Genomic DNA, 7,181 nt, shown 5'->3' with positions numbered 1-7,181 from the left:
GGGAGGTCGCCCCGGGAGGCCCAGGTCGTCGTTCTGACTGACAACAATCCGCCCTGGCCCTGAAAATCGCTCCGAATTCGGATGAAAAGCCTCTTGCGCTGGCTTCTTCTTCCTGTCTCTCACCTCTTTCTCTCCTTGTCTCTCAGCTCTCCCCGTCGTGTTCTCTGCCTTACGTGTAACCACCTCTCCCCCTTCTCCCAGTCTCTGATACCTGATTCAGCTTCTCCCCGGCTGCCTGCACGCAGTGTCTCTCGTGCTCCGAGTGTTTCCCTCCTTTTCCCGGCTGCTTCTCCTCTCTCTGTGAACTTCTGTCTGTTTCAGAGCAGGAGTCCGTTTTCTGGGTTTCTCTGTTTCCATTTCCTGTCTGTGGTTTGGTTCAGTACCCCTGGTCTCTGGGTCTGGTTCTCAGGCTCTCTCCCTGGCCTGTCTCTCTTTCCCTGCTGTGTGTCTCTGTCTGTTTCTCTCTCGTTTCCCGTTATCTCTTGGTCCTTTTCAGTCCTTAAGGGGAGAACCTTCCAGCCTCCTGACCCAAGTGCAATGGAATCTGGCCCCAGAGAACCCCGTCTCCGTTTGGAGTTCCTGGTGATGTTTGCTTGGAGACGCCACAGGCAGTGGGGGTGGGGAGTGACCTCTCCTCCCGGTGCAGGTGTCAGGGGACTCAGACTGTCCCCTGCCCAGGGCGGTCTAGTTCAGAGGGCGCTGGAGCCTTCTTCTGGAGTGGGGGGTGTTGCTAACTTGGGCTTCCAGGCCCTTCTGTCTCTACTCAGACCCCGCTGCACCAGCACCCAGAGCCCTTACACTCCCTGCCACTCCGCCCAGACCTAGAGCCCCGTAGAGGTGTGGGCCTTATGGGAGAGGAAAAGGGCTGAGTTAGGGGAGGAGGTGCCCACGGGAGTGACAGGAGTGTGCTGAGAAAGGCAGGGCAGTGCCTGAGGGGCAGACGTGAGGATCAGGAGTGACAGGGAGGTGAAGGGACCAAGCAGGCACCAGTGCCCTACGGTGGGGTGAGAGGATGAGGGAGGGGCTGGTGCTCTGCCCTTTTGGGTCTCTGGCATCTACCTGATCCAGATCCAGGGTTACCAGGCGAAAGACAGGATGCCTAATGAAATCTGAATTTCAGATCAACAACGAATGATGCTCTTTTAGTGTAAATATGCCCCATGCACTATTTGAGACATATGTATACTAAATTTAATTTGTTGTTTGTCTGAAACCGGGCATTCTGTGGTTTTCTTTGTTAAATATGCCTATCTTTCCCTTATCCTTACAGTGTCGTAGGAGCAGACACCACCCCCCATTTTCCCAATGGAGAAGCCGAGATCCCTAGCCCTGGACTCACCAGGGGAAGTCCAAAGGGGCTCCTGGAACCTGCCTCTGGGCCCCCAGTTTTTGCCAAGACACCAAACTGCCCTTCTGTTTCCTTCCTGCAGATGGGGATGGGGCGAGGAGCCTGGAAGTGGGTGGTCCCAGTCCTGGCCAAGCACACCAGGCCCTGTTATCAGCATCCATCATGGCCCTGGGGGCCCCAGCATTCTTGGTGGGTGAGGTCAGGTGGGGGTGTGAGCACAGTGGGGCTCTCAGACGAGCAGAGAAGGGGGCTGTGCTTGTCTAGAGGAGGGAGGGGCCTGGACAAGGTCGGCATCTTCTGTTGGACACTTCATCTGGTGACCGAGTGGAGTGTGTGCACATGAGCACACATAGGCTCCGGCGTGCCTGGGCATGGGGGCGGGGAGACCCTGTGACTTCATGTAGTCAGTGGGTCCCCCTAGATTCCAAGTCAGATTCCATCTGGGGTTTCCCAAGCCACTTGGAAATGTCTTCATATGCGCTGGCCGGGTCCTCCAGCCTGTCCACCAAAGAAGGAGTTGATTGTGCGTTCTACCAGGGCCCAGCTGGAAGGGCTTCCAAGGTCAGCAGGCCCCCGCACTCGTTTCTCAGAGAAGGCAAGTGGGGTCCAGAGGGCAGGAAGGCTAGGTCACACGGGACAGGAGGGGCTGAGTCAGGACCAGAAGCACGCAGTGCTTGGACCCCACACCCAGCACAGGTGGTATATATCCCTGTTGCTCTGCTGTCGGATAGAGGTTGAGGTTTGGGGTGGAATGGGTGGCGTCACCCAGCCTGGCTCAGCCCAGCCCAGGCGCCAGGCCCTGAGTGAGGGGGAAGAGCCAGGCCAGAGTTCTGTTCCACAGAGGATTGCCCCTGCCCCCCGACTGTGAGAGATGCTATTGTCTGGCATGGCTGGTGGCACTGAGCTGGGAATCTCTTTTAAGAGCTAGCCAAACACTCTGCTCTAGCCCAGCTCCGCCTGTAGGGGCAGTATTGTGTCGTGTTAGCAAGCGTCCACTTGCTGTGGTGCGCTGTGTGACCTCAGATGAGAAACTGAATTTCTCTGTGCCTCTCTCAACTCATGTATAAAAGAAGTGGAAGGACTTGGATAACAGTACTGCCCTCATCACACCAGCCATTATGCGGATGAAATAAGCCACTCAGTTCTGGCAAATAAATGCTAGCGGTTTTATTCCTGGCAGAGGAAGAGGCCAACCGTTCCTGTCTCCGTTTCAAGCGGATCAGAGCAAGGTGCCAAGGATTAGGGGGTCTTGTTTCCCTCAGGACACTGCTCTCGCCCCCTGGACGGGCTGGGGGAGCTCAGCCCCAGTTTCCCCAGAAAGCCTTGCTTGTTATTCCCCTCTATTGTCCAATACGTGCTCTGGGCCCCATCTGAGGGCCAGGTCAGACAAGGCGGGGCCGGAGACCGACCTCAGAGGAAGACTTGGTACTGACCACTCCGGGACATGGCATCGGGCCTGGAGAGTTGAATAATTCCCTCTGCTCCTGGTTTGCCTCCTTCCTTTCTGCTCCTTGGCTGCCCACCGGACACCGCCTGGGTCTATGGCACGGTGGATGCCTGCCTCTTCGTGCAGACTGAGTGCTCATGGGGACTGGAGGCTGTGTCTATCACCAGTGTCACCTCCCTTTATCTCCACTGCTGTCGCCTCCCATGCAACCGTCTTCAACAAGGCCTGTAGCTTAATGTCCCTGGTGCCCCGTTGGGCATGTCACTCTCTTGCTCCCTAACCTTCAGAACTGCCACCTGAGTAAAGTCCCATCACAGGGAGACCCTCAGGGTCTTCCATAACCTGTTTCCCCCCCACCCCCGTTTTCCAGTCCATCCTCCTATCCTTTCTGCTTTCCTCCTTGCTTCTGCCTGGGCAATTTTCTCCACCCAGAACACTCTTCCCCATATCTCTCCCCGAAACCTAACAAATTCTTGCCCATCCTTCAAGGTTCAGTCCAAATGCCTCCTCCTCCAGAAAACTTACCTGGACTTGGATCTTCCTGCAAGAAGTGCTGTCCGCTCCCTGCTTACCCCCACCCCAGCTTCTTCCCCTGGTCTCCCGACAACCCTTGGCCGTTTTCCCCTGAAGATGTGTGGACATGTCCTAATGTTCCCACCAGGCTGCGGGGGCCGGCCCAGCTCTGATTCAGCTCCATTTCCCCATGGTGTTTTGTTCCAAGTAAACACTGGCTCTGTTGTCACTGGTTAGGGGCCTTCCTGGGTCAGGGGCCAGATTTCTCCAAGGGGGCAGGGAATTCATTTCCAAAGTCCTCGAGGAAGGACTTGTGGTCGGAGGGTGAGGGGAAGTCCAGACTGTCTGGGCTCCCCAATCACCACTGGCTGTGTGGTTTGAGGAACTCACCTCTTCTGCCTCTCCCCCACCCCATAAGGGCCAGCACACACCCTCCCCCAGTCTCCCAAGTGAGTACCATGACTCCCTAAGGATGGGGGGAGGGTGCTGTAAGGAATGTTTGGCTTATGACCCCCCTTCCAAGAGGAGGCAGCGTGCCGGTAGGTCACCAGTAGGACTTCTTGGCCATGAGATCAGGGTCTGAGCCTCCTTCTCAGCAGAGCAAGAAAGTGGGGTCCCCAGGGGAGCCCAAGTTGGAACACAGAATCCCACCAGCTCCTTACTCATTCTCGGGGTGATGCGCACGGGCATGGGGAGACCATTGCTGGAGATCTGGAGTCGACCCCAAGCCAGAGCTGCCAACCTGCGGGCTAGGAGGATGGAGGGAGGGCGGACCACCTGACAATTAGCGGTGCAGGGAGCTTATTATCCTAAGGAGCAGTTGGAGGGGCCTCTCTAATGCTCACCTTCCCAGAGGCTTAGCCGAGACAAAAACGGCACTTGGGAGACATTATCCTTCCAAAGTGCCGGTTTCCGGGGCGCACGCAGGCCAGGGCTGGAGAGGAAAGCACCTCGAAGAGGTGGGGTGGGTGTGGGGTGGGGGAAAGGTGAGCTGTGAGCTCTGGCTGTCTGGGGCGGTGGGAGAAGCAGAGCACCACGGCTCGGGCAGGAAGGGCTCTGCTAAGGCCGGGATGAGGGTCTTGAGAGCCCCAAGCCCCAGCCCCCTCCCTCAGGGCCCCCTCCTTCTGCCTGCAGCCCCTCTCCCATCCCTATACTTTACGTCTACTCTCTGAGACGGGACCCTGGAGCCAGGGAGAGGAAGGGAATTAGGGCCCCTCTGGGGTCCCTGCTTTTTAGCTCTGCTCTTTTTGACTCCTTAAGAAAGGGGCCTGCGTGTGGGGTCTTCTGCCTCAGATCTACATGTTACAGGGGTTGTGGCTAGACTGAGAACTTTGCAGTCCCAAAGAAGCTGGGATTCAGGACAGCTGGGGGGAAGGAGTTCCCCTCCGTGAACCGGGCACATTGAGAGAAGGGCCTCTACCCGGTCTGGGGGCTCAGCTCAAAGCGGGCGCAGGCGCAATGCCAAAGATCGAAGCTGCGGAGGCCGAGAAGAGTGTGAGCAGGGGCGGGGGAAGGGAGGCGGCCGAGACCGCATTCCTCCTCAAATCATAGCTCCTCTAAGCAGCCACATCATCTGGCTCCCAGCTGAGGACAGACCCGGCTGCAGTTGTGAACACGCACGTCTTGTGGGTGTGTGTGTGTGTACATGCGTGTGCACGTGTGTGCATGCACCAGCCCGGCCTCCTGGGTGGATGTGACAGCTCCCACTTCCCCCCATGCCACCATCGCCCGGTTTCCCCATCTCCAGGCAAGCTTTGCGGGTCTGGCTCCAGGGTCCCCTCACCCCAGCGGCCCTGTTAGCACCTCCTCTCTCCCTTGTTAGCGCCTCACAGCCCCTCTTCCTCCTCAGCCCCAGCTGTCCCCCCTCCACCCCCTAGAGAGGTCTTGTGGCTCGCAGCCCAGTTCTCGCCCTCTGATTCCACTCCAGCTTCTATTTCTCGAAGGTTGGTTCTTCTCCCAACCCTGGAGCCCCCCGCCCTCCCCACTTCCCCCTTGTCGATGTGGAAATATCCACGGCAGAGCAACAGAGCCCCGGGATGAAGCAGTTTCCCCCATGACCGGGCACACTCTTCTCTTCCAGGCCAGGGCATGGGCAAAGTGAGCCCCCCATCTGGCCTCCCTGCCTGGAGGGTGGGAGGGGGCTGTGGGAGGGGGCCAGCGTGGGAGAGAGTCCTGCACCAGGGCCAGAAGCCAAGATCTGGTGCCAACTGGCCACCCTCACAGGGGGCAAAGCTCCACCCTGAGGCAGCAATGAAGGGGGCTGGTAAGCGATGGGGGGGGGTCCAAGAAGAAATGTCCTCTCCTGCCTGTGCCCCTCCAGGACTGCTGTGCCCAACCTGAGCCTGGGCTGCCGAATGGGACAGGGTGGTCTGTGCCCAGAGCCAGGCTGTCAGGCCTCCAGGGCTGCAGGCTTCCTCTACTGAAGGGCCCCTTCCCTGCGGGCTTTGATGTGTCTGCGAGGTTAGTGGAGGATGTTTGGCTTCAGGGCCGCACGCCAGGATAAACTGCCTCCGCTGGCTGGGCCAAACCGCTGCCTCCTCCCTGCCTGGCTCTCCTGCCTCCCCCAGCCCCAGGCCTGGCCTCCTCCACGGATGGCACCGGCCTGCCCGCCCGCTGTGGTGGGCATCGAGTGGCCGCTGTTACCGCTACTGGGGAACCCCCCCCCGTGGGCAGTGGATATCCTGGCCCCCGAGGCTGGCACTGGGGTGCCCACCTGCTGGGTGACCAGAATCCTCCAGGTGTGGGTTGCAGGGCCGGACCCCAACTGCTAGAAGGGGTGGGGGTGAGACAGAGTGTGGGGGCAGGGGTGTCCACGTGGAGCTGCCGGCACAGGCTTCGGCTCTTCCAGATGCGCAGAGGTTCCAGATGTGGGGATGACTCAGCCTGGGACGGGGAGGGGTGGGCGGTGCAAGGGGGATTGTGAGGCCCCTAGCAACTGCCAGCTGCTGCCTCCTGTCCTTGGGAGCCCCCAGACCCCCAGACCCCCCGGGGTGGATGGAGTGGGAGCTGCTGGGAGCTGCCCAGCTGTGCAGCCCTCAAGGGTCCCGCCATGTGTGCGGAGAGGGAGGTCTCAGGGCAAGCTAGGAGAGAGCCAGGGCGATGGTGGGGGGCAGGCAGGGAAGGTGGGAGGCAGGACGGGGCAGCGGAAGGGGCCTGGAGAAGCCCAGCACTGAGGCGTTGGCTCCCCCTTTGGGTCCATGTTGGAGGGTGGCACTGGGAGGAGGATGTATGGGTACGGAGGACTAAGTGTGAGTGTGTGTGACTGCTTGTGGCCTCACTGCGGGGGGTGGGGGTTATGTGGGTGGGGAAGGGGCGTGGCGGGTGAGGGCTGTGTGTTTGGTGGGGGTGGGCTGTGTCTGTGAGCTGGGTGCTGGAAGGTGATGCCTAGGGTGGGTGCTGTGGGTGCAGGAGCGTGGCCTATGCATCTGTGTGATAGAGAAGGGCCCCAGGGATGGCATCTGTGTCATGATGGGCTCTGGTGGGGTAGGGGGCCGTGGCAGTGCGTGCTGAAGCCAAGTCACACGAGCCTTTGGGTGCAGAGGGCGGTTCCCTGGGACCTGGGGAGTCGAGAGGCATCCAGGCACACCAGACCAGGGCCTCAAAAGCCTTTCAGCCTCCCCACGTCCTGGGGGTCTCGGGGAGCAGCCTCCAGCATCCTGCAGCCGCTGTTTCTCCCACTGGGCCCTGGCCTTGGGGTCTCTTTTGCAGGGCCGCTGGGAGACTCCTGAGCTTCAGGGCTAGTGCCTGCGGCAAACAGTATGAAGTGTGCAGGTGGCGGGATCCCTCTCCATCCTCCCCTCCCCGCTCTGCAGATCTACTGTCCTGGCCTCCTCTCTGGCCTGCAGGGGGGTCTGCTGGCAGGGTCCCCAGGCG

The sequence above is a fragment of the Carlito syrichta genome, unplaced genomic scaffold (assembly GCF_000164805.1).
Source record: "Carlito syrichta isolate Samal-C Ts95f unplaced genomic scaffold, Tarsius_syrichta-2.0.1 Scaffold308195, whole genome shotgun sequence".
NCBI lineage: Eukaryota > Metazoa > Chordata > Mammalia > Primates > Tarsiidae > Carlito > Carlito syrichta.
The sequence above is the reverse complement of the archived record's forward strand: the minus strand, read 5'-3'. Positions refer to the sequence as shown.